Source organism: Tamandua tetradactyla, chromosome 3 (assembly GCF_023851605.1).
Source record: "Tamandua tetradactyla isolate mTamTet1 chromosome 3, mTamTet1.pri, whole genome shotgun sequence".
NCBI classification, from domain to species: Eukaryota; Metazoa; Chordata; class Mammalia; order Pilosa; family Myrmecophagidae; genus Tamandua; species Tamandua tetradactyla.
In genome coordinates, this window is record NC_135329.1 from 12,307,781 (window position 1) to 12,334,443 (window position 26,663).

At 38.1% G+C, this 26,663-nt stretch overlaps 1 protein-coding gene, 1 long non-coding RNA gene and 1 pseudogene across 8 annotated transcripts in view; 2 read left to right on the top strand and 1 right to left on the bottom strand.

Annotated features, from left to right (window-relative positions):
• The window catches only part of BABAM2 (BRISC and BRCA1 A complex member 2), a 626,549-nt gene that overhangs the window by 426,592 nt on the left and 173,294 nt on the right, over positions 1–26,663 (top strand). The window lies entirely within an intron of this gene.
• LOC143677024 (uncharacterized) overlaps positions 1–26,663 on the bottom strand; it is a 156,949-nt gene that overhangs the window by 57,761 nt on the left and 72,525 nt on the right. Inside the window, exon 5 of one of the 3 annotated variants that reach the window (XR_013172346.1) lies at positions 26,644–26,663. This exon is cut by the window's right edge and continues 1,187 nt beyond it. The exons of the other annotated variants lie outside the window; for them this stretch is intronic. This is a non-coding gene — a long non-coding RNA (uncharacterized LOC143677024). Of the gene's footprint in view, positions 1–26,643 lie in introns of those variants that run through there. 3 annotated transcript variants of the gene reach the window in all.
• The window catches only part of LOC143677019 (single-strand DNA endonuclease ASTE1 pseudogene), a 65,208-nt pseudogene that overhangs the window by 32,883 nt on the left and 5,662 nt on the right, over positions 1–26,663 (top strand). Inside the window, exon 2 of the transcript XR_013172343.1 lies at positions 1–26,663. This exon is cut by the window's right edge and continues 5,662 nt beyond it. The product of XR_013172343.1 is annotated as a single-strand DNA endonuclease ASTE1 pseudogene (transcript).

Below are 26,663 nucleotides of genomic sequence, written 5' to 3' on the forward strand. Positions count from 1 at the left end.
TCAACTAGGAGGCGTGTCTGCTGCAATGAGTGACGTTTGACTTAATTGGCTGGTGCTTAAATGAGAGATCGCAACGCAGCACAGCCAAGCAACTCGGCATTCCTCATCTCAGCACTTGCAGCTCAGCCCAGGCCTTTGGAGATGCAGAAAGAAGTCACCCCAGGGAAAGTTTTGGAACCCAGGGGCCTGGAGAGAAGACCAGCAGAGACCATCCTGTGCCTTCCACGTAAGAAAGAACCTCAGTGGAAAGTTAGCTGCCTTTCCTCTGAAGAATTAACGAAATAAATCCCCTTTTATTAAAAGCCAATCCATCTCTGGTGTGTTGCATTCCGGCAGCTAGCAAACTAGAACACAGGGTAATAAATTTTATGGCAGTGGTGGGTTCAAAATGTGGCCTGACCTCTGAGGCACGATGGCTCAGTCTTAATGCGGGGGAATTTGGCTGAGCTGTAAAAGGGAGGTGACACTTAGGCACTGATCAAGGGCTGCGAACATCACAATAACACGTACCTGACATTATGTCCCTCCTGATGGAAATGCCACCAACTGAGACCTGGATATGCAAGCAAAACAACCTGACTTTCATTTAAGTCACTATATTCTACTATAAATTTAGAGAAAATCAGAGAACAGAGCAACATAAAACTACCCAAGGCGACTGAATTGATAAAATCTGGACTGTGGGAAATACTACAGGACAAGCGATTCGGTTTCTTCCACAAATTACTTGCAAGTGAACAATGTGTGGGAATCACTGGGACGCTGATTCAAATACACAAACGTTATGGGTTTTTTTTTTTAATTTACAAGACAGTTGGGGAATTATGAATGCTGACTAAATATTTTTTATATTAAGAAAATATTACCTTTTAAAATGTATAATGTTATTGTGGTTATATTTTATTTTCTTATCAGTTCTATTTTTAAATATATTGAACTATTTATAGATTAAATAATAAGATATTTAAGATCTGTTTCAAAATTCCATGAAGGGCGGGCCACGTTGGCGTAGCAGGCAGAGTTCTCGCCTGCCATGCCAGAGACCCAGGTTTGATTCCCAGTGCCTGCCCATGCAAAGGGAAAAAAAAAAGAGAGAGAGAGAGAGAGAGAGAGAAAGAAAGAAAGAAAAGAAAAATTCCACGAGGATGTTTATGGTCATTTGATTTTTTTAAAAAAAAACTTTTTGTTTTGAAATGCTTTCAAATTTACGGGACAGTTACAAAAAACACAACCCCCATACAGAGAATTCCAACAAACCCCGTCTCACCACCCACCACCAGATCCCCAGATTCACCAATTTTAACATGTTGCCACATTTGCCATTTCATTCTATATTTATCTATTCGTCCATACATCCATTTTCTGAACACTTGAGTGTTGATTTCTACATCATGCTCCTTGAACACTGCCAAGTACATTTCCTAAGAACAAGGAGAGCCACCTTAAGTGTAGTGATCAAGTTAAAGCTTAGAGTATATATTCCAGTATTTTCATATGCCCAATAATGTCCCTTTGAGCCTTTTCTCCTCCTTTCCTAGGTCTCATCCAGGATCATATATTGCATTTAATTGTCCTTGTCTCTTTAGTTGCCCTTTCTATTTTTCAACTGTGGGAACACATATACCACATAAACTTCCCCATTTCAACCACTCCCAGCCATACCATTTAATCAGATTAATCACAATCACAATATTTGCTACCCTCACCACCTGCCACTACTAAAATAGTCCATCACCCCAAATAGACACCCTGTGCTCATTATATATTAAGCCCCATTTCCCCTTTGTCCCATCCCTGGCAACTCTAATTTCATTCTCTATGAGCATTCGTATTTTCCAATATTTTCTTTGTCGTTACTGCGGGGCTCAAATTTAACACCCTAAATCTGTAATAATATCATTTGCTTTGATACCGACGTAACTTCAATAGCAGACAATATGTTTCTATAGCCCTCCATCCTTTCACCTTTTTGTAGATCTGTCCCAAATTACACATTTATACATTATGAGTCCAAACCCACTGATTTCTCATTACATTTTATGCATTTGCCTTTTCGATCCTGTGGGAAGTAAAAAGTGGAGTTTACAAACCAAAAATACAACTGTCTTGGAATTTATATTTGTCCATGTCAATACCCTCACTGGAGAGCTTTATTCCTTCATGCCACCTTAATCTACTGTCTATTGACCCTTCCTTTCAACCTGCAGGACTCTCTTTGGCATCTCTTGTCGAGCTGGTCAAGTGGTGGTGAACTCCCTCAGTTTTTGTTTATCTAGGGATGTCTTAATTTACTTTCTCATTTTTGAATGAGAGTTTTGGTTCCTACTGCCTTCTTGCCTTCATAGTTTCTGATAAAAAATCACTTTTTTTTAACTTTTTTATTGTATAATATAACATATATACAAAGCAAAGACAGAAAAAAGCAATAGTTTTCAATGCACTCTTCAACCAGTAGTTACAGGACAGATTCCAGTGTTTGCCATGGGCTACCATAGCATCTTCTCAAATTTTTTCTTTCTAGCTCCTCCAGAATATGGACCGCTAGAAAGAATAAATATTTTTTATCATAATTGACATTTTAAAATTTTTTGTGAAAAATAACATGTATACATTCTCATCTCAGCACTTGCAGCTCAGCCCAGGCCTTTGGAAATGCAGAAAGAAGTCACCCCAGGGAAAGTTGTTGGAACCCAGGGGCCTGGAGAGAAGACCAGCAGAGACCATCCTGTGCCTTCCACATAAGAAAGAACCTCAGTGGAAAGTTAGCTGCCTTTCCTCTGAAGAACTAATGAAATAAAGCCCCTTTTATTAAAAGCCAATCCGTCTCTGATGTGTTGCATTCCAGCAGCTAGCAAACTAGAACACCTTCATACACTTTAGTTATATGAAGTCCAGTGTTTCCTGATTTATTATGAGATTGACAAAGACATCATTTTTTATAGTTTATAACTTTTAATTTTGATTTTCCAGAACAAATATTCTGTTGTTGTAATATGGTGACTCTCTCAGTATTAAAATCAAGTCCACAGAAGTACTATACTGGTGTATGAATAATGGCCTTTGGTTTTTGTTTAGAATCAGCAGCAGCCTGCACCCCTATCCAAGAGTCAAACCCCATGAAACTGTTGTATCTGTGCCTTGTAACACATGGGGAAAACAAAAGAGAATGAAAAAAGCTCTCAGCTGGCTGTGCTGCCTGTAGATATAGGCAGTTCTTTAGACTGTCATCATGGGTATCCAAGGACTTATGAGTTTTGTGGGTGATCATAGAATGAGTTCTTCGTTGATGTGAAGTTGCGGGACACAAAAATTATCATTGATAGCTATGCTCTTTCCCACTGGCTTTGCTTCAATTCAAAGTTGGAACTCCGGTGTGAAAGGAACTATGATTCTTTTACAGACATTGTACAAAAGTTCTTTGAATCATTGTTTGCTTGTACCATATGTCCGTATGTTGTGTTAGTTGGACAATGTGACATTTCAGATAAAAAGCTTATGATTTTAAAGGATGGGGCCAGAGAGGAAATCCAAATACCCATTCACTTTCTCTTGGTGGGGCTGGGTATGTGTGTCCCTTACTTGTAAGGGAAGTGTTTATACAGGGTTTGATCAAGTTGCAGGTATGTTTTGTCCAGTGCTTTTTAGGAGCAGATCGGGACATTATGATACTTACTCATCATTGGAATTATCTTTGAATGGTGACTTTTGCATTTTTGACCTGAAAGCTGGGTTTTGACCAATAAATGGCTTTCAATGGAGAAATGTGAGCACTGTTAAGGGCACATGAGACTATGATATCCCTGCCAGATGTTTTCCTCTTGATACATTCTGCCATCACTTCAGCAATACGAGCAAGGCTCTATTACCCCTCTTTGAGGTGCTCTGTGGAAATGACCATATCAATCTGCCCATCATGGAGACCTTCTTAAGCAAAGTATGCCTTTCTCTTGGAGGTACCAGTGCCAAGGGAAGGTGATACCATCGAGTTTTGGGACTTCTGAACTGGTTTTCTCAGTTTGCTGACCCTTCTGCAGCTTTAGATAATTTTCTGAAACATCTTCCAAAAAAGGATCAAAACCATGTTGAAGAGCTTCTGTGATGTTCCATGGAAGAATACCTAAAGCCCTAGGTGAAGCTGTAGAACTTCTTCCAGTATGGTACTTGACAACTGTCCAGATGTATTGAATCTGAGCTTGCCAGAATGGGTACTGGTGGATTTAGTGAAAGGCCAGCTATCTCCTTTCATTAGTGATGCCTTGTTGCTAAGACACACCATTTTTCACACACAGGTAGAAAACATGCAACAACCTAATGCCCAAGAATATCTCAGCCCATTCAACAAGTCATCTGTGGACTTCTTTTGAATGCTAATCCACATCTGGAAAACATGCCCGGAAGTGCATCACCTCCTGGCCTTTAGTTTTCAGTGAAATGAAAAGGATTAATAAAAATATCAAAGCATCAATTGTTGACGCAGCAGAACTGCCCAAGGACAATTCTGACTTAAGCAAATTAACTGAGCTCTCCTTGGTTACATGGCAGATGTTTCTGTTAGAAACCCTGAAGACGAAACAGAGTGTCCTGAACCCAAACCCTATTTCATTGAAGTTGCCCATTGCTGTCGATTGCTACTAGTTGTAGCACACAGAGGCCAAGGCAAAGCTGAATCATCTACAAACCTTACTGCTTGGAATGCTGATCGAGCCCCTGCGTGCCATAATCAACAGCTCTGATAAAGATCTGCTGGAAAATGGTGCTAAAATGTTGTATGAAGAGTTCCATAGAGTGACGGAGCAGACATGGCCAAACATCAGAATGGATTTAGACACAGCTCACATCTTCTGTTAGTGGCAGTGTTGTCTCTAGTTGAGGATACATCTCAATCAGCTGCTGTCCACACCTCTCCCAGAGCCAGATTGAACTCAACTGTGTGGAAGCCTGGTGCATGGACCATGCTAATAGCTGCTGACATCAACCTCTATAGAAAGGCTACTAAGCATATGTCCTGAGGCAAAGAAGTTTTATGAATGCCCTGAGATCATGTGTCCCTCCTGAATCATTCATACCAAAGGGTAAATCAAATTAAAAAAAAAAAAAAAGCAGAGGAAATGAGGTTCCAATTGGTTAAAGAACAGAGTGGGAACTACCTCAGACAACAGGTGTTGGTATGAGGGAAACAGTTGTTTTGGGTTGTTAATGGTTGAAAACCTGGAGGAACATATTGAGGCCTCTGACCATGATTAAGCTCAATTTGCAACCAGATGTATAATTCTGACTTAAAATTTTCCTGTTACTTCCCTCCAATTAACTTTTTTCTTTGGGACTAACCTCGTAGGGGATAATTGTTGCATTAGGGAAGTTTTGAACTCCAAGGTGTTTTTATTCTACTTTTGTTAAACACAAACTGATTTAAGAGACAAGAATATATATCTGTTTGAAATTAGTGTATATTTTATCATCTTAACCACAATAATTATTTTTTTAAAAAGGTGAAGTAGGGAAGATTTTTGTTTAAAGCAGATTTTTAAAATTGATTCCAATTATGTCAAAAATATATGTGTGCAATATATGTGTGCATGCATTGGAAATAAAAAGGAAGACCATATATCAAAATTAATAGTGGTTCTCTCTGGGATGGTGGGATTATGAATTGTTTTGATTTTTCTCCGTGTTGTCTCTATTTTCAGGGTTTCTGCAATGAACACGTACTATTTTTTGTTCTGAGTATTTTGACTTACTCTGATGCCCAAAGTATCAAAATTTGTGTGGATAAAAAGCTAGGCATGTTAACTTCATCCACCAGCTGACGTTAAAGTAATTAATTTAGCTATTAGTGCTGAAAATAAAGAACAATTAAAATATAATGTTCTCCCTAAAATAGCTGAAAGCTATGCTCCATACTTTGTTAGATTGATAGTTATGTCACATTTCTAAAAGTTCCTAAATGTTTGCGAACTGCCACAGAATCATAGTAACTATAAAATGAGGAATACAGGGCTTTATGTAGTTATTGCTTTGTGTTTTATGGTTGTAAGAGATTAAACAGAGACTCATGAGTAGAAGCAGTAGAGGAAAAGACTGTAAGAAATTCATTTCTCCCTCACATTTTTAAAAGTAAATGAAAATTGAACAATATAAAAGGATATATACATTAAAAAATTTTTAAGTATAGAAAACATTTAAAAAGGATATACAATGTGTTTTAGTTTGAAAGCTATAGGAATGTAATATACCAGAAATAGAACAGCTTTTAAAAATGGGTATTTGTTATGTTGCAAGTTTACAGTTCTAAGGCCATGAAAATGTCCAAATTAAGGCAAGACTATAAAAATGTCCAAATGAAGGCATCCAAGGAAAGATACCTTAGTTCAAGAAGGCCAGTGATGTTCAGGGTTTCTCTCTCAGCTAGAAAGGCACATGCCGACATCTGCTAGCTTTCTCTCCAGGCTTCTTAAATGGCTCCCCTGGGGCTGTGTCCATTTTGTTGGCACTGTTGGTTCTGGTGGCTCTAAAGATTTTTCCAAAACAGTTCCCTCTTAAAGGGCTCCTGTAAGCAACCCTACCTTGAATGGGTGGAGACATAGCCCCATGGAAACCATCTGATCAAAAGTTACCACCTACAATTGGGTGGGTCACATCTCCATGGAAACAATAAAAAGGATCTCACCCAGCAATACTGAGTGAGGATTAACGTACATGGCTTTTCTGGAGTACATAATGGCTTCATACTGGCACACAATGCAGAGCACATTTCCTCTAATCTGGACCCCTAGTCTTCCCCAAAGGCAGCTACTGTTCCCAGTCTGTGTATCCTTCCAGGATTACATACATTTTATGAACATACCCTTTCTTTTGCTCTAATGGTAGCATGTTATAAATTACGTCTTAGAGATTATTCCATATGAGTCTATATAGATCCATTGGATGACTGTAATGTAATTTTTTTTTAGCCAACCCCTTATTTATGGATGTTTGGATTGCCCCAGTCTCTTGCTACTACAATTAATTAACCATAAATATCTTTGTACATACTCTGAGGAGCACTATTCTAATAGTCACATCTGAGAAATGATGAGAGATGGTGGTGGGATTCTCATATTCTAATTGTACTTGATGGTTTCAAACTACTTTCCCATATATTGCCTCATTTGCCTCATTCTATTTGGAATGATCTGCCTTCAGAAATGGTTGTTCTCCACTACTGGAGGTAGTCAATCAACAGCAGACTGCTATGGAGAGATGAAGCACTGATTTGTTGGCAGGTGTCTTCTGGCTGAGGAGCAGAGGCCTGAGGCAGTTCTTTCCTGCTTCCCTGTCCAACAGATCTTTCCATAATAGAGGTATTTTTAACAGTTGAAGTTTTCTTATCAGTACTAACTGAAAACAGGAGAAACAGGAGGGAAATCTCATTGTGTTCTAATTATTTCTCATCGTTAGTGCCCATTGCTCGTTTTTAATTGGACTGTTGTGGTTGTTTGAGGCCCCTTGTTTGAGGCACCTTCCAATTCCATATAATCTACTAAATTGTGTCATTGATACCAGGACTGGATCTCCTATGCATGTGTAGCATCTGGTACCTTGTGATTTTTAGAAGTCATGTCAATGAAGATAGATTGGGACCTTAAGTTCTTCAACTTTTAAAATTAATTTCATTTTTCTTCTCTTTGGATAACTTAGAAACAATGGCTATCTGATTTCTTTGTGTGTATACTTTTAGAACAAAGGACTTTCTTAACATATAATATCCTACTCAGGGTTTAGTTTAGAAATGAGATTAAAAGGGGGAAAGAAGTGAGAGGAACTCAGGAAATGTAGGCCCTCTTCTATGTTTTGTTTTGGGGCATGTGCAAGTATTTCTGTGTATGTGTATTAATGTGTGTATGTGGTTACATTATCCAGAATACTGTCCTTAAAGGAACTGACTGTTGCTTTTTTTCCTGGATCTAATAGCATGGTCACATAAGGGCTTTGAAGAACAATGTCTGTTATGACATTATATATGGTTTTGTTCACCCTATTTTTAATTGTTTAATATTCATTTTGTTAATTGTTCTCATCAGAAGAATAAGAATAGTGTTTTTGGTTTTTTATTTAAGAGAAGTTGTAGGTTTGCAGAAAAATCATGCATAAAATACAGAGTTCCCATATACTACCCTATTATTAACATCTTGCAGTAGCGGGGTACATTTGCTACAATTGGTAAAAGAATATGTTTATAATTGTACTATTAACTTAGTCCATGGTTTACTCTAGGGTTCACTGTTTGTATTGTACAGTCCTATGGACTTTTTTCCAATTTTTATCCTAGTAACATTATATGCAACCTAAAATTTCCCTTTTTTACCACATTCAAATATGTATTTCAGAGCTGTAAATTACATTCACAATGTTGTGCTAACATCGCCATCATCCATTACCCAAACTTTCCCATCATCCCAAATAGAAGCTCTATACAATTTAAGTATTAACTCCCCATTCCCTATGCCCATCTCAGGCCCTGATAACCTGTATTCTAGTTTCTGATTCTGTGAATTTGCTTATTTGGATTATTCATATCAGCAAGGTTGTACAGTATTTATCCAGTAGTTTGGCTTATTTCATTCAACCTGATATCTTCAGGGTTCATCCATAATGTTGTGTGTACCAGAACTTCATTACTTTTTATGGCAGAATTACATTCCATTGTGTGTATGTACCATATTTTGTTTATCCAGTCACTGGTTGGTGGACATTTGGGTTGCTTACATCTTTTGACAGTTGTGAGTAATGCTTCTATGGACATTGGTGTGCGAATCTCTGTTTAAGTCCCTGCTTTTAGTTCTTTTGACTATCTAGAAGTGTAATTACTAGGTCGTATGGTAAATTTTATACTTAACATTCTGAGGAACCTCCAAACTGTCTTCCGCAGCATCTGCACCATTTTACATTTCCACCAACGATGAATAAGTGTTCCTATCTCCCCACGTCTTCTCCAACACTTGTAATGTTTGTTTTTTTTCGAAGTAGCAATTCTAGTGGGTGTGAAGTGGTATCTCTTTGTGGCTTTGATTTGCATTTCCCTAATGGCTAGTGATATTGAACCATCTTTTCATGTGCTTTTTAGCCATTTGTATATCTTCCTTGGAAAAATATCTACTCAAGTCTTTTGTCCATTATGTACTGGGGTAGCTGGACTTCTCATTGTTGAGTTGAAGGATTTCTTTTTATATTCTGGATATTAAACCCTTATTGGATATATGATTTTGAAATATTTTCCATAATTGTATAGGCTTTCTTGTTGTTTTCATGATAAAGTCCTTTGATGCATAAACGTTTTTAATTTTGATGAGGTGGCACTAGGTAGGCATCCTTGTCTTGTTCATGATCTTAGAGTAAAAGCTTTCATCTTCTATCATTAAGTATGATATTAGCTGTGGGTTTTGTGATCTAACATATGATCTATCCTAGAGGATGAACCATGTACTACAGAATAATTTGTAAACTACTTCTATTGGGTGAAGTGTTCTATACATGTCTGTTTGGTGTAATTGATTTAGAGTATTGCTCAAGTTTCTGTTTTCTTATTGATCTGTCTAGATGTTCTCTCCATTATTGAAAATGGTGTATTTAAGTTTCCTGTTAATGTAGAACCATCTTTTTCATGGTTAATGTTAATGTGGAACCATCTAGTTGTTGGTTAATGTAGAACATTCAAATTTTTCAATACTTTCTTCATATATTTTGAGGCTCTGCTATTAGGTGCATTTATAGTTGTTACTTCTTCATGTTGAATTGACCCCTTTATCAGTATATGACTGCCTTTGTCCTTTATAATCATTTTTTACTTGAAGTCTATTTTATCTGATATCTCTTTTGTTACTACTTGCATGGCATAATTTTCCCCATACATTCACTTTCACTTTGCTTATGTTTTTGAATTTATGTTGAATCTCTTATAAATAGCATATAGTTGGGTCATGATTTTTTAATTCATTCTCCAATCTCTTCCTTTTGACTGTAGAGTGTAAGCCATTTGCATTTAAAGTAACTATGATAATGCAGGATTTTCTTCTGCCATTTTGCTATTTAGCTTTTGCAAGTCATATCTTTTGACTATCAATACTTCTGTTAATGCATACTTTCATATTATTTGATTTTTAGTATTATACTGTATTAAGTCCCTTCTTATTTCTTTCTGAAAATATATTTCCTTCTTATGTATTTTCTTTGTGGTTACTATGGTGTTAAAGTTTAACCTCCTTATGGGCGGGCCATGGTGGCTCCGCAGGCAGAGTTCTTGCCTGCCATGCCAGAGACCGGGGTTTGATTCCTAGTGCCTGCCCATGCAAAAAAATAAATAAATAACCTCCTTACAAAACAAATTTTAATCTCCTAAATCTATAACAATCATATTTTGTTTGATACCAACTTAACTGTAAGAGCGTACACTGTTCCTATCTATGAGCTCTGTTCCCCCATGTCTTTTTTTATACTTATCAAATCTATCTTTGTACATTGTATGTCCCAAACTATATATTTACTTTGTTTGTACTTTCTTTTTAGCACCTATAGGAAGTAAGAGGTGGAGTTACATATTAACCAATATAATATAATAAATACTGGCATTTATAAGTACACATACTGGAGGTCTTTCTTTATGCCACCTTGATCTACTTTCTTGTATACCTTTCCTTTCAGTCTGAAGAACTCCCTTTTGTATTAGGTCTGGTGAAAACAGACACTCCCAGCTTTTGTTTATTGGAAAATATCTTAATCTTGCCCTTATTTTTGAAAGCAAGTCTCACTGGATATAAAATTTTTGGTTGGCAATTGTTTTCTCTCAGCACTCTGACTGTATTAACCCACACTCTCCTTACTGCCATGATTTCTGATGAGAAATTGGCACTTAACCTAACTGGTACTCCTTTGTACATGACATGTTGCTTTTCCCCTGCAGCTTTCAGAGTTCTCTCCTTGTCCTTCACATTTGACAGTTTGACCTCATGTGTTTGGGCATATATATCTTCAAGTTTATCCTGTTTGGTGTCTGATGGCCTTCTTAGATGTGTTTATTCACATCTTTGGCCAAGTTTGGGAAGTTTTCTGTCATAATTGCTTTGGAATATTTCTTGTCCTCCTTTCTATCCTTCATTCTCTGCAATCCCATAATGCGTGTGTTTGATGGTGTCCCACAGGTTTCTTAGGCTATTTTTTTCTAATGCTTTTTGCTTTCTTGTCCTCAGTCTGACTCATTTCAGTTTTCTTATTCTCAAGTTCACTGATTCTTTTTTTCTGCCAGCTCCAATCTATTGTTGAAACCCTCCTGGGAAACTTCATTTTAGTTGTTGGGGTCTTTAAGTCTAGTAGTTCTGTTTGGTGCCTCTTTAAACTTTTTCTTTGTTGAGATTTTCATATTGCTCAGTCATTGTTTTCCTTACATCCCTTAGTTCTTTCTCTATATTTTCTTTCATCTCCTTGAGCTTGTTGACAATCATTTTTTGAAAGTCTTTGTTGCACAGGTCAACAGTCTGTTCTTTGTTGATGTTGGATTTTTATCCTCTTCCTTTGGATGGGCTATCATTTCTTGATTCTTTGTCATGTAATCTTTGTTGCATATTTTGCATTTAAAAATTTTTAAATGTAAACTCTGGAATTTAGTTCCTAGGTTGTTTGTTTCTTGAGTTTGTATCTAGCTATGATATGTCAGAGATTTTCTCAAGTGCAGAGAGCTAGCAAAACCAAACCAAGGCAAAAAAACCCACACCTTTTACAAGCTTTGAAAATTGGCTTTGCGTTGACTTCAGCATTCAGCCCTCCTACCAGGATGCTCAGCTCAAGGCAAACGCAAAATGCAGGGTCCTCCCTGTCTTTTCTGGACTTGAGTCTTATTCTGGGTTTGTGCTTGTTAGTAGCCTTAGGAGTTCCCTTGTTTACAGGAATTTGAATGTTCCCTTTACTCCCTATGAAACAGACGTTCTCCCTCTCCTGAGTGCTGTATTGTAGAATTTAGAGCCGGTACATCTTTGCTCCAGGGTGTCTGACTTAATTGTTTGTTCACTGCTTTAGCTGTCTCTACCTGCTTTTGCCTTGAGGGCAAATTCTGAGATAGGGGAGGGTGCAAGCCAGAGGCGAGTTAACTCAGGTCAGTCCTTCCCAGCTGGAAGGAGGCCAGTGACCCACAAAGGAAACACAGGCCTGCTCCTCACTGCCTGGGGAGGGTGTGAAAGAGGGGCCAGAAAGAGCAGCAAGAGTTTCTCCTTTGGCTCCTGGAAGCTGCATTTTCTTGATTTGGCTATTGCCTAGTAAATGCAGCTCTTTAAATGTTTTCCACAGTTTTAAGGACGGGTCTTTCTTTAAGGCTTCTCTGCCATTTTTGCATGGGGTGAGTTGGAACAATGGCTGTCCCCATAGCCGGCACCCAGTGATTTGAAGCAGCTACTCAAAAGCAATGATCAGTTATTGGCTGCACACCCCCAGATCTTGGGAAACTATGTCTTTATATCCCATCTGGCACCAGCAAGCTACACCAGGGGCCGCGGGTGAGGACCTCAGTGCTGCCTGCCTGGGAGGCTGGGGTATGGGCCACAGTAGCTTCTGCTGGGAGAGTCCAATTTCCCAAGATTTACCAGGATTTACCAGCCCTTTCTTCCCACTTTTCTCTGGATGCTGCAGTGTTCCCCTAGAACCTGAAGTTTCAAATAGTTTATTCAAACTGTTCCAGCCTGTTTAATATCTGTTCTAATGGAGGGACTGATTCCTGGAGCATCCTACTCCACCATCTTCCCGTAATCCTAAGAACAGTTTCTTTAAGGAATTTGGATGCTCTCCTCTGAAGGGTTTCAGAAAAGGGAAAATCCATGTGTGTTTCATGTCTGCCCCCCCACACACACATAATACACACATATTTAGCCCCAATGCCCCCACCCTGCATATATCTGCTTCCTTGTTTTGCTTCTGTGGCTCCTATGTACAAGGAGGGCACTGTAAGGAGTCTGGCCCAGAGGTCTGGGACCATGGGACTCTGCCTAGGCATGTCTTTTTTTGTACCCCAAGACATCTTGGAGCTGCCCTTTCTATCAGCTTATACTTCCCTGCAAAGTAAACCTTGTCTCAACTAGTATGGTTATATTCACAGGCCTACAGGGCTGTGTGTGTATGTGTGTTTTGAGAGGGGTGTTGTGAGTTGGCAGAGGGTGGGAGAGGGGCTAGCAATGGACAGTACCTTCTTATTGAGTAGAAGAAGAAATCAAGTTAACAAGTACTAACAGAGTATCCCAAATATGTTCCCTGGGACTTGACAATTTAAAGCCACTTTTAGAATCTCATTTTAGTTAGTCCTGTGGGGGTCCCCTGGTACAGGTTATCATTTACTTTTGACAAGACCCTAATTAAGCAAAACCTGGATAATGATGTGTAAATAAGTGACTATTTACTTTAGTGAATTCAATTCTCCCTGAAGTCCAAGCTTTTAGGCCTCACAGGGCAATCAAATAGGTTGCCCTCTCCCAGATCAAAACAGTCCCAGAAAATGTGGAGAGGTCATGTTTTTAATTAGCTACCTGAGATGTCCTAGGATTCAGAGTACTGGAGCATGTATTTGGAGCCATTAAAAGCAACTGCAGTGACCCAACATAGCTCCAGGGATCTGACTGAGTGCAACAGGAAGGAAGGCTTCTGTATCATACTGGGTGCAGCTTTCATGCATGTAGACTGACTTCATGCTGGGACCATAGCATCTGTGATCTCAGTCTTGGTCTTGATGTTAGATCAACATGATACTATCTTTTCTGTTTGATTTTTCAGTACATCTTTTGACAATATACTGCCAAGAAATTAATAAGAGCTCTGTATTGCCAGTGAAAATTTCTGGCAGCTTAAAGCATTTCTGTGGTACAGGTTGGTATATGACCTTTGGGTTTTTGAGTCTTGGATATAATCAGAAGAAAACAAACAAACAAAAAAGACTAAATTGAGAGGTAGTTTTTTATAGAGGGTAAGAGAATTCGGAGGATGAAGAGAAAGATAAGATTAACCATAAACCTCTTAAATATACATGTACTCAAGTGAAAAAGAAACATAAAAGTGATTGAAAGACAGTATCCCTTGCTTTAGACTAGAATAGTGCCTTCTAGCCAACTTGTCTGAGAAGCATATTTCTCTAAGGAGTCCTAATTTTCCCACTGATTTTCATAATAATATCAGAAATGTGGTTTTTCCATAAGACTGAGTTCATTCATTGAACAATAATTTATTGGGTATTTGCTATGTGATGGGCACTGCTCTGGCACTGGGGATGCAGCAATGAGCAGAATAGACAAAGATTCTTGTCATCAGGGAGATTACATTCCAGCTGGTGGAAACAGACAATAAAATAAACAAGTGATGTGGAGAAAAAAGCAGGAAATTGGAATAGGGATATGGGCAGGGCTGGAGAATGAGGTTGCAATTTTGGATGGGATGATCAAGGAAAAACTTTACTGAGTTTTTACATGAGCAAAGACCTGAAGTAATTGGGAGTGAGCCGATGATATCTGGGGAGTGCTCCAGAAAGAAGAAACCTCAAGCACAAAGGCCTGAGATAGGAACAACTGAGAAGGATCAAGGATCAGCAAGGATAGCACGGTGGCTGGAGCAGCGTGAATGATGGATGTGGTGGTGGATGGAAGAACGAAGTAGCTAAGGGTTTGATGATGTACAGCTTGATGAGCCACTAGAAGGTCATTGCCTTTTATTCTGAGGGAGATGAGACTCAACAAAAGGTTTTAAGCAAGGGAATGATGTGATCTGACTGGCGTTTTGATTCTGACTGCCATACTGAGAATATATGTAAAGGGCAAGGGAAGAAGCTAAGAAACCAGTTGTGAAGCTACTGCAAGAATCTGCCTGAGAGGTGATAGCTTTGAGCAGAGTGATAGCAGTAGAGGTAATAGAGAGTGGCTGATTGTAGATATATTAAAGTAGTTGAAAATTTGCTAATGAATTGGATGTGGAGCAAAGGAGGAATTAAAGTGATTTCAGGGTTAGTTTGTTTGGCTTTTACCTGTTTAACCTGAAGAATGGAGTAGCCCTTTATTGAAACTGAGAAGAGTGGGAAAAGCAGGTTTGGGGAGGAAGATCAGAAGTGAAGTTCTAGATGTGTTAAGCTTGAGATGTCAATTTGACCTCTAAATTAACAGTTGTATATATGAATCTGAAGCTCAGGGGAAAGGTCTGGCCTGGAAATATATATGGGAGTTGTTGGTATTTAGGTGACATTTAAAGTCATGGGATTAGATGGGATCATGTAGCCAGCAAGTATAGATGGAGAAGAGAACAAGACCAAAGCCTGAGCCCTAGAGTATCTAATCTTAATTGTCTCAGAGCAATGATGAATGTCTAAGTCAAATGTCAGCAAATTTTTCTGTAGTCATACAGTGAATATTTTGCACTCTGTGGGTCAACTACTCAACTCTGTGAGTGTATTGTAAAAGCAGCCATGGACAACATATAAACTAATGAACATGGCTGTGTCCAATAAATCTTTATTAACCAAAAAAATAGAGGGAACAGGCCAAATTAAGCCCAGAAAACCATAGTTTTCTGACCCTGGTGCATCCTAGCACTTATCTTTATGCAAGGACCTTCTTCTTTCTTTCTTAGACCATAGGACCTTCTTTCAGGCTCCCTTTTGTTGAGACAGTCAGAGTGTGTAGTAGATCCAGATCGTTGTTGATCTGGTGTGGTCTGGCCATAAAAGTCCTAAATTTAGAGATTTTACTTTCAGATCTTTGCCCTATTATTTTTTAATTGGATTATGCAAGAGAAAACATTACTGTGGATGTGAAGATGTATAATCAGTGGAGGTCAGTACCAGAAGAAAGAAGAACATTTTAGTACAAGAGATTTAGGTTGTATATAATTTATAAGTTTTTTGATGGTAAAGATTGCTAAATAATTCACCTAAGAGAGTCCATGGGAAACTGTATTAGAAGGTGTTTTTTCATTTGACTTTGCTTTTTGATGTTATTTATATAATTTGGGGGTAATTTATTTGCATTTTATAGCTGTAGAACAATGGCATAAAAATATGGCATTGTGTTCTCTTTTTGACCATTGATTGTAATTATCTTTTGACTGGCCCTTTTTTGTTCATTGATTGGTTAGTTTAGTGGGTGGGTTTAGGAGTATATTTTAAACAAATTGCCATTGATATATAGAAGATCCATGAAATTGCTCAAAGAACTGTAAATGATAATCACAAGTGTTAAGTAGTAAAAATTTGCTAAAGACAAAAAATATGATTTTTTATCCTTCAAAAAAAAGGGCTATTTTTACAGCCTTGTCTCCTGTCATTTTTGAGAAATCAGTCCATTAAAAGGCTCTAACATAAGTGAGTTTAATATTATGTAATTGCTTGTCTAAGCAATAAATGTATTTCAGTTCACAGTCATTATCTAGATATGCTGATGCTAATGACAGAGTTCACAAAGACTGTGAAGAATAGTTTTGCTGATCTTGTCTTCTAGTTGTGGCCTCATTACTTAGGACCTCATGAGTTCAGTGATATTTGGAACTGTAGAACCAATTCTGAACTGTTGGAGAAAGAACCATTGTAAACCTGCTTTAGGTTGAATAGCAACTTCCCTCTTTCCTCCTTTCAGTATTTTTTTTTACCCACAGCTACAGGTTTTCTTGGAGATAGTCAAGTATGGGAGCCCCTAGATGTTGTTTCAGGTCCAATGAGATTGTTCACAGGAATCTCTCTTTACTTGTGTGGAGGATGGGATGTGTAGGGGTGTGCCAGAGCTGATGACTTCCCACTTGTAGCGGATTATTCCTCTACAAGACAATGTTGAAAGGTGAATGTGGAAACACATCCCAAGTGCACCGAGAAGAGTTGGATGATTATGTTACATTTTTAGTAGAACAGCTCTCCTGAGGATCTCAAGGTTTCTGCTAAAATGTGTCACAAACAGAATCATAACTCTACAGTGCTATGGGGAGACATCATTAGTACACATCACCCACCACACAGGCGAGGAAATTGCAGAACAGAGATATCCTCTCCATGTTCAGAGTCACACAGCCTAGCAAACGGCAGTTGTAAGACTAGAGTTGTGTGGAGTTAGCACCAGAAAGGATCTGGAGCATCTGTATGTAGGTCAGGGGTTCCCAGCCTTTGAACAGAAGACCATGTTTGGGTGGGAGATCTGCTATGGAGTTATTGCAAATTCATGTATATACCGACTATTGTTTGTAGACTAAGTAAATAATGTCTAACATCTGCATACCATTCCTTTAAAACTAAATGTAGACTGTTGTGATGGAATTTTATTTTCAACTGTTACTGCATTCAATTTTGTCATTCTATAGGTTCTCATTGCAAAAATCCTTAAAATAAAACTGCTGTCATTTGGTGAATCTGAGAGGAACTTTTGTGTTAAAAAGTCTCTTGCTTGAAAAGGATCAAGAAGCACAAATCTAGTCCAACCTCCCCCTGGCCCCACCACCCCCCATTCCACATACTTATTTTGTATGTTAGGCCACTGAAATCCAGAGGAGTCACCTGACTGGTTTACAGTTGCAGAGTTTGTCAGTAATAAAATTGAGACTAGATCCTAGTTCTTTTGGATCTAAAAGTGAGTTGTATTTTTTTTTAAGTATTTCATTAGTGGTTCCCATTAATCTAAAACATCCCTTTAGTTAGAAAAATTTGCAAAATATCCTTCTTCTCTCAAGATAAGTAGAGGCCATATAGTAATAAGCTATGAAGTAAATAAGCAATAGCTACACTATATAACATATGATGGCTCCTGGGTTTACTTTAAAAAGGCTGAACATTTCTCCAGCCCACGAGCCATCTCATCATGGAGCTAATCACTGGTTCAGACAGCATCTAAACAGGCTTGAGAGTTGTTCCCTCCACTATGATTCTTATGCAGATTTGCAAACACACTGTCAAACCAGCTACACAGCTTTCATATTACTTTTGTATAGAAGATGTCACACAAAAATAAAGTACACTGATTTGTTTGTGAGAGCTGAGGACAGACACCAATATCTGTTAACCAAATGGTAGTGGCATACAAATGCATCTCCTATTTAGGTTTATGTGTGTGTGGCTGTGTTTTGCATAGTTTTTTTTTAAATAATAGAATTTCTTCCTCTTGGGATGGCTTAATATTAGGGAGTCACACTGTAGTTTTTTTCTTACAGTGTCACACATAACAACGCTTTCGTTCATACTCATTTTCACAAAAAAACTAATTTCTGGGCTGTTAAACAATAAAAGTTTGCCTTTGGGCATAGGTGACAAGGGTACACTTGCTCAATTGGATTGTACTTCCTTTGCTATTATGAGGCTTCTTTTGTAAATGAAATAAATCTCTTATTTATTGTGAAAACCTTAATGAAACTTCCAGGACCATTGCAGATTGCCTGGACTGTCTTCTGTTGTTGAATTTTCCAGGTCAGTATCTCTCTGTCTCCCTATCCATTTTTTCTCTCTCTTTCCTCAAGTAGATTTAAAATTCATGAAACCTTAGTGCGTAATGCCTTACACGGAAGAGATATTTCACGTCAAATGAATCACTGGATTAAGTGAACGTACTACTTCATACGGTGGCTTTAATTAAGTCACTTATTTTCTTAATTTCCTATTTTGATAGTTTGCTTTCTTAACTCGTAATGAGATTGAAAAGCTTTGTGTCTCTACTGTCCTGAAACATTTGTGCTGCTCTCTCAGGTTTATTGAGGCTGAAAAGAATAAACAGGGCTATTTAAATTATCGGTGGCTATAATCCATTTACATTGAGAAATGGGTCTTTAAAGAGGTTTAAAGGAACAAAAAGGCAGGTATATAAAATACTTGTCAGCTAAAAATGCCCCACCCAGTTTATAGTTTCATTAATATGTCAAAACTCCGTGTCTGAACCTAGCATATTTATATCAGAACAAAACCCCAGAGGTAAATTAATTTGCCTTCAGACTAAGCCATACACCTGAACCCAGTTGAGTATTTGTGTTTGGGTCTGTTTCTAGGTGGAATGATCTCATGTTCTGTCCTTAGCGCAGAATTGTGCAACATTGATACACACCTGTGTTTTGAGCTTTAAAATCTGTCATGGTTATATATGAAGTAATTTAAAATAGCTTCCTGGATGATCCAAAATGCAAGTGTGCCAGAAACATTTTTGGGAACAGTTTTTTTTTTTTGGAGCCGACTTGGATTTCTGTGATAGTAAGCTTTGGTTATATTGAAAAAATGTTAGGTCTCAGATTCCAGTCTTTTCCCAAAGACCTCTCTCATCCCATATTGGTACACAAGTAATCCCCTAATAATCCCATGGGCGGGGGTCAATGCATGGGGCCCCATCATCATAGAGAAGAATGGGACAAATTACTTAGCAAGCAGAGCAAACTGCCTGGATCACCACGTTTCATTTTTCTTTCACAAATATTTTAAGTATTTGAATATTGTTTGTCCTTTTAAATATGTCTAATTCATAACAGTTTTTTTAAAATGTGACTGTTTAAAGTGACTGTGGGCAGAGTTGGTCTCAGATGGAATATCATTGATTTCTTTATTTAAAAACCTGGTGAATACCCAACTCAGAGATTCAAGTATGATCTCTGTGTGGAAAAGGGTAAGGAGAAGTGAAAGAGAGGGTGTAGACAGGCGTTCCTTATTTTAAGAGTAAGTGACTCATGAATACAAATTAATGCATTTCCGTCATGGCCTGCAAATCCATGGCTAATTCCTACCTTAGCCTACCGCCATATTTTCAGAGGAAAATGTTGATATGGTAGATTTTTTTAATGTGTTTGTTTTATTTTAACTTTTTAAGAGAATTTACAAAATAAAGGTAGAATATAATGAACCCAATGTGTGCACCATCCAGCTCGTTTTATCTGCGATCTCGTTTGCTCTGCACCCCTCGGCTTCCCAGTCCAAGTCTACCCGCTGGGTGCTGAATTTTGATGCAAATCCAAAAAGATGATTTTAAGAATTTTTGGTTTTACGAGGACATTACTGTCACACACTTAGCAAAAGAAAGATGAGAAGTATATAAAGAAGATAAAATAGAGAGGATAAGGAGAGAAGAGAGAAAAGAATGTTAGGACTTAGGCTCGGGAAAATGGAACAGTAGAGTGAGGAAGGGTGGCAACCGATTCCGGTATTCTGTACTATTTACTGTAACATTGTGCATCATATGAGGAATTCAACATTGTTAATAAAAGGAAAAATAGGTTTTGATTGTCCATGTCACTGGCAGCTGTGGCGTATGAGCCTTGACTGCTGAATAAGTGTTATCAAGTGTGCTCAGCTCTCTCATGAGGACCTCTTTAACTCAGTGTGAGTCCAGTATAGGAGATTGCCATGGCGTAGAGAAGTGCAGTAGGCAAGGTATTTAAGCTCTTGGAGACATGTAGAGAATGGCTGCTAGAATGAAGCATCTTGAGGGCAGGTGCCTTGTCTTTTTTGTGCAACACTGCCTGGCTTACATGGTGCCTGCCTCTTGGTTGTTGAATTAGTAGATTCTTCCATCTGTAGAGTTCTCATTTAAGTTAATGGTGGAGGGTAGAGCCCTTTTCACATGTGGTTTCCCTCCATAGTGTTTTACAGACAAAGCAAGGGCAGGTTTTCCCTAATAAAGTTTTAGAAAATATTGAATTGTTCCTCAGCAGACATCTTCTACTGAGGTAACAGAAAAAGTCTGGTTTACTTTTAGTGTATAAAATAGCATAGAAATGACTTGGACTTTTAACTTAAGGAAAGTAACATGGGCACCCTCTACCATTAAAAGCCAACCAGCTATGTTGGCAGTTGAGGAGGAGTAAGGAGGTTTAGTTAACAAAAGTAACTAGGAAGAAATATGAGGGAGATGGAGATATAAAAAATAAAACAGAAGAGTGCCCATGCCCCCTCTTTCCTCTTGATTAGTTAGGAGTTTTTGGAAAGCCATTTCATGCTAGTTACAGCTCACCTTCCCTTTCTTAAGAAGGTAAAGATTTCACTCTCAGCATTGGTTCCAAAAGATCATGGTATTCTTTGTGCTTTGAGTCTTTTAGTGTGAAATCTATCTATCTATCTATCTGTCTGTGTGTCTGTCTGTCTATCAATCATCTTTCTATCAGCCTACTTGCCTACCTATTTAAAACCTGAAAAACTATCTTGGTAATAGCTTCTGAGTTTTCCAAAAGAATTGAAATAACCTCTCGCACACAATATAATCATTAGCATTCTCTTCTATAGCGGGATCACTGGATTAATTTTTAATAAGCTGCTTCTCTATTACCTTTGCAATTAAAGAAGGACAGATTTTTGCATCCAGGTAGTAGATATGTATGAATTCTTTGAGTTGCTTGGTTTAAGAAATAAAATGCACATCTGCCATCTATTGCTCGTGTTGTGGGTTCATAAATGTCAGCAAATTTTATAATGAGGTAAGGTTGATTTTGAACTAATGTTCCTTAATTAACTGGCTATGGTGACAGTTGTTTAGTAATAAACAGTATAAACTGGAAAAATAATTATTCCTAATTTCATTTTTAAGAGAATAGTATGGATGGGCTATCCGTGGCACTCTCTGTAGTGCATCTATGGTAAGCAACTATCCTCCACATATAGCATTGCATAGTACTCTCACAGCCTCTGTTAGCTAAAGCTTGCAATGTGGATTGAGATGGTTGACTTGAAAAAACTCCGAAAACTAAGGTTTGCACAAAATGATACAGTAAATTGCAAACAGGGACTAGATCCAAAGTATCTTATTTTCAAGTCTAATGTTCTAATCTCTAGACCTGGTAGACTCTGATACATGTGCCACTGTGTGAGTCACAACACAACACTCCCAATGCCTCCTTCCCTGCCATTGTTTCTTAGTAGACATCATTTTCCCTGTTCTACCTAAAGCATGTACCATGACAGTGGCATAATATCCCAACCCTCTACTGGCTTGCCACTTAAGAAACACTGCCTATTAGTTCCTTAAATTGTCTTGCATTGTTTGTGGTAATTAAGCTTGAGATTGATTTACTCTGGACAACTCCCACCCTAGCCCCCACCTACAGTTCAAGGGCTTAAAAACAAGCTATCATGTTAAACAGTTATTGAGAAATATGCAGGGCCAGACTCCAATAATGGATCTGAAATTACTGAAAATAGTTTTTGGATTATAGAGAGTGGAATTTGGCCTGTGTCTTGTAAACATCTCCCTGTATCTTGTAAACAGATTCAGTCAGATGCTAATGGCTATTTGTCTGAATTCTACATACCTGGGACTGAAATGGAAAGTGGACAGAAGCCATCATGGAATTAGGCTTCCCCCAAAACAGGCCATGGGTTCCTTTCAGTACTGACATCTAGATATCAGGGGATAATCTCTTCAGTGCTTTCCTTCCCTGTGAGCTCCCATCTCTTCAGTGCTTTCCTTCCCTGTGAGCTCCCCAAGGGAAAGAAAGCAAATCCAAAGTTCCTTAGAACCCCTTAGTGCATTGGTTACTGTTGAGGTCAGCAAACCCATAGTTAATATTTGTTTTTTAATCTGCTTAGTTGTAAATTAGAATTGAGCACAGACTACAGTTTCAGAAAAATTTTTTTTCACTTAATTTTGTGAGTTCCTTCATTAGAAAAGGATTTATCTCCTGTCTTCCTATCAATATTCCAAGCATCATTATAAGTTTTACTGAGATTTAGTTGGGCAGGTGAGATATGCACAAGAAACAATTAAAGGACATAGCACTATATATAACGAAGTGTTAAGTTTTGTAGTACAATTAGAGTAAATGGTACTGGTTAAGTATTGCAGGCAGTGGGAGTCAAAGGGAAGACATCAGCATGGGCTGGAGTCTTCCAAGGCTGGCACGTGGCAGTTGTACAGAAAATATTTGTTGAGCAGAAGGATGAGAGAATACGGATAGGCACAATAGAAGGAAAAGTTTACATCCTCCCATTGCAAAATTATTCAAAAAGTTAAGCTAAATTAAATACCATTACAATAGCATCAAAAATATGAAATACTTAGGGATAAATTTGGCAAAATATGTACAAGACTTATATGCTTAAAAATGTTAAAGAGAAATTAAACAAGACCTAAGTAACTGGAGAAATATATTGTCCATAGATAAGAAGGCTAGATATTGTTAAGATGTCATTTGTCCCCAAATGGATCTGTAGTTCAAGGCAATCCCAGTTAAAATCTCAGGAAACGGGCAGACTATAGTGGCTCAGCAGGCAGGAATGCTTGCCTGCGATGCCAGAGGACCCGGGTTTGATTCCCAGTACCTGACCATGTAAAAAAAATAATAAAATAAATAAAAATCTCAGGAAACTGTTTTTGTAGGAAGCAACAAGTGATTCTAAAATGTATTATGTAAATGCAAAGGACTACAATTAGGCAAAACCATTTTTAAAAAGAGCAAAGTTGGAGAAAGTACTTATACTACCTGATGTCAAGTCTTACTCTAAAGCTACAATAAAAAGGCAGTGTGGGGGTGGCATAAAAAGAGGTAAACATATCAAGAATACAGTGTCTAGCAATAGGCCTACATGTATATGGAAAACTAATTTTTGACCAAGATGCCAAGGCATTCAGTAGAGAAAGGATAATAATTTCAACAAATGATGCCAGATCAATTGGCTAGCCATGAGCAAAAAAAAAAGAAAAATGTACCTCAGTCCTTCCCTCACATTATATACAAAATTAACTTAAAATAGATTGTAGACTTAAATGCATGAGCTAAAACTATTTTTAAAAATCTAGAAGAAAGCAGGGAAAAATCTTAGTGACTTTGGGTTTGGCAAAGATTTCTTGAGTATGACACACATATATGAAATATAAAAGAGAAAATTCAATAAATTGTGTGTAAGTGGGGTAGTTATGGGAAAGGGGAATTACAAAGCGTAAGAGGAAACTTTAGGGGATGGTGGATATTTTCATTATCTTGATTGTGATAATGGTATCTCAGATGTACACATATGTCAAAAGTTATTAAATTGTATAGTTTAAAAATCTATAGCTATAGTTTTACAGCTTTTTTCAAAGCTGTAAAAAGGTATTGATTATTTAATGTAGTAGTTTTCATGTGCCCAGTGACATAAATCAAGAAGATATATCCAGTATGAGCTCAATGCCCTGTTGACGTTGGCAGATTATACCTTAAGCCAGGTGGAAAAGCTAAAGCACTCATAATTTGTGGCTCTCCGGTAACTTGACTGGATTTCTAACACCTGTTTTTAGCTGAAATTTGCTTCAAGAAAATTGTTCTTTTTTGTTGTTGTTGTTGCTGTTGTTTCATTTCCCGTGGATCAGTTTTTTTTTTTTAGGGAGTTTTATTCACACACCATGCAGTCCATCCAGTGTGTAAAATCAATAGCTTTCAGTATAATCACAGATTTGTGCTTTCATCACCTCAATCAATTTTAGGACATTTTCACTGCTCCTGAAAGAAAAACCTCACATCCCTTATACCCCCTATTATTGACACTTCGCATTGGTGGTATCTTTGTTCACACCTGATGAAAGAATATTATAATATTACTGTTAACTATAGTCCATAATTTTCATTAGGTGTATATTTTCCCATATACCACCCTATTATTAACACCTTGTAATAGTGTTCTTCATGGAAGAACATGCTTATATTTGTGCTACTAGCCACCTTCATCTCCGCAACGGGATTCACTATGTTATACAGTTCCATGGTTCATCCTTTAGCTTTCAAAGTGCTTGCTCTTAAGCAATAGTTCTGTTTATGGTATCTATGGAGAACAAATTAGGCACATAATACAATTTTGCTTTGAATAGATTTTATTTTGTTTGAGATAGAGGCTAAAACTTTTGCTCTCTTGAGCCCCTGGTGCTGTATATACATACTAGGCTAAGTGGGCCCAAATCCACCCTCAGCTGTGAGTCTGAAGGCCTAATCTCTGGCACTGGCTCAACTACTTAATAAACCTGTGACCTCGATAAGTCACGCATTGCTGAGCCTCAGTTTCCTCATGCGTAAAATGAGAGTAATACCAGTTCTGCCCAGAATTAATGCAAGAGTCACATGACAGCTCTTTAAAAGCTGTAAAGTGGCATAAAAATGCAAGAGGGTCATTATTTTTTCTGTTTTTTTTTGTCCTTCCAATCTATTGCTCAGGAAAACCAAAGGGACATAATCTTTGCAGTTTACAAGGACAGTAGGGCCATGTCATGCTATACCTTCTATTTAAAACAGATGATGACACTAAGATTTATGACACTATTGCCATGAACATTCCACCCTGCTTCCGCATAAGTTTTCTCTTTCTTCCCTTATTTTGCTTTATTCATTTATTCAACAGATATTAAGCACCTGCCAGGTACCAGGCCTTGTAGGCAATAGTAATAAAACAAGGAGAAGACGTCAGAGTCACTGCCTTTGAGGAGCTGATATTCCAGTGGGGGTTGTGGTACAGTTTGATAAGTGCTATAAGAGGAAAGTATGGGGTGCACTGGAGCACCTGGAAGGATCCCTAACCCAGATTTGGGAAGTCAAGAGAAGCTTTCTGGGGGAAGAGACATCTAAATTAAGAACTGAGGTTGAGTAAGGGCTAGCCAGGCAAAGCATGGGGAAGAGTGTTCCAGGCAAAGGGAACAGCATGTCCAGAGGCCAGTATGAAAGTTTAGGATGACTGGAGATTAGAGTGTGAAGGCAAGTGGGACAAGATGGCGTTGAGAGGTTCTCTAGATTCAGATCATGTTGGGGCCTCCTAAGCCATGCTAAGAGCAACTGGGAGCCATGTAAGGGCTTTTTTGGGGGGTGAAGGTGGGGGGTACACGGGCTGGGAATTGAACCGAGTCCCCCATATGGCTGGTGGGCATTCTACCACTGAACCACCTGTGCACCTGATGTGAGGGTTTTAAGCAGGGAATCAACATGATTAGATCTGCCAGTTTCCTGACTCTATAACAAGCCTCTTCTCCTCAGCTCCTGAAGTTACCACCCTTTGGTGGTCCTTAAGATTAGGAAGGTTACTGACCTCTTTCTAGGCAAGATTTTCTTGGATAGAACTTAGCTTACAGTGACCAAACTGACTTTGTTTACATTGTTCTTCAGCTAAGAAAACAGAAACCTCTCTAAATAAACAATGACCTTCAGTATTGCCCTCACAATTTGTGTATGATTGCATCGTAGACAGTTAAAATGAGAATCTTATACCAGGAGAAAGTTGTGCTGTTGAAAAGACAGTCAGAAAGATTTGAATTTTACCATCAAAGTCTCTGAGGTCAAATGCAATGTTTGCTCTTTTTTTAAAAAACAGTAGGGCAATTAGTTTCCTATTCCCTTTTCTCAAATGGTACATTGACATTAAAAAAAAAACTTTGGGGAAGATGTGCTAACATTTATAAGCCACAATAATACCAATAAGAATGCTTCTGCAAGAAACATATTTAGAACTTGAGTTATCCTGAAAAACAAAGAAAATTCTATTTTCTCATTAGCTGTAAAAGCTTGACTTGATAGGTTTGCCTACAGGGAAAAATGGGCTGCACTGAATCACCTGGGGCTTCCTTGCCTAGGATATCTTGGGACCAGAGGCACATCTGTGAGACATCTGAGTACAGCACATGCACCTCACGAGGCATGCAGGGATGAAACAGACTTAACACCCCAATCAAGCGAGCCAGCCTGCCCACAAAGGCAGATGTGAGAAGTGCCTTCATTCTTCAAAA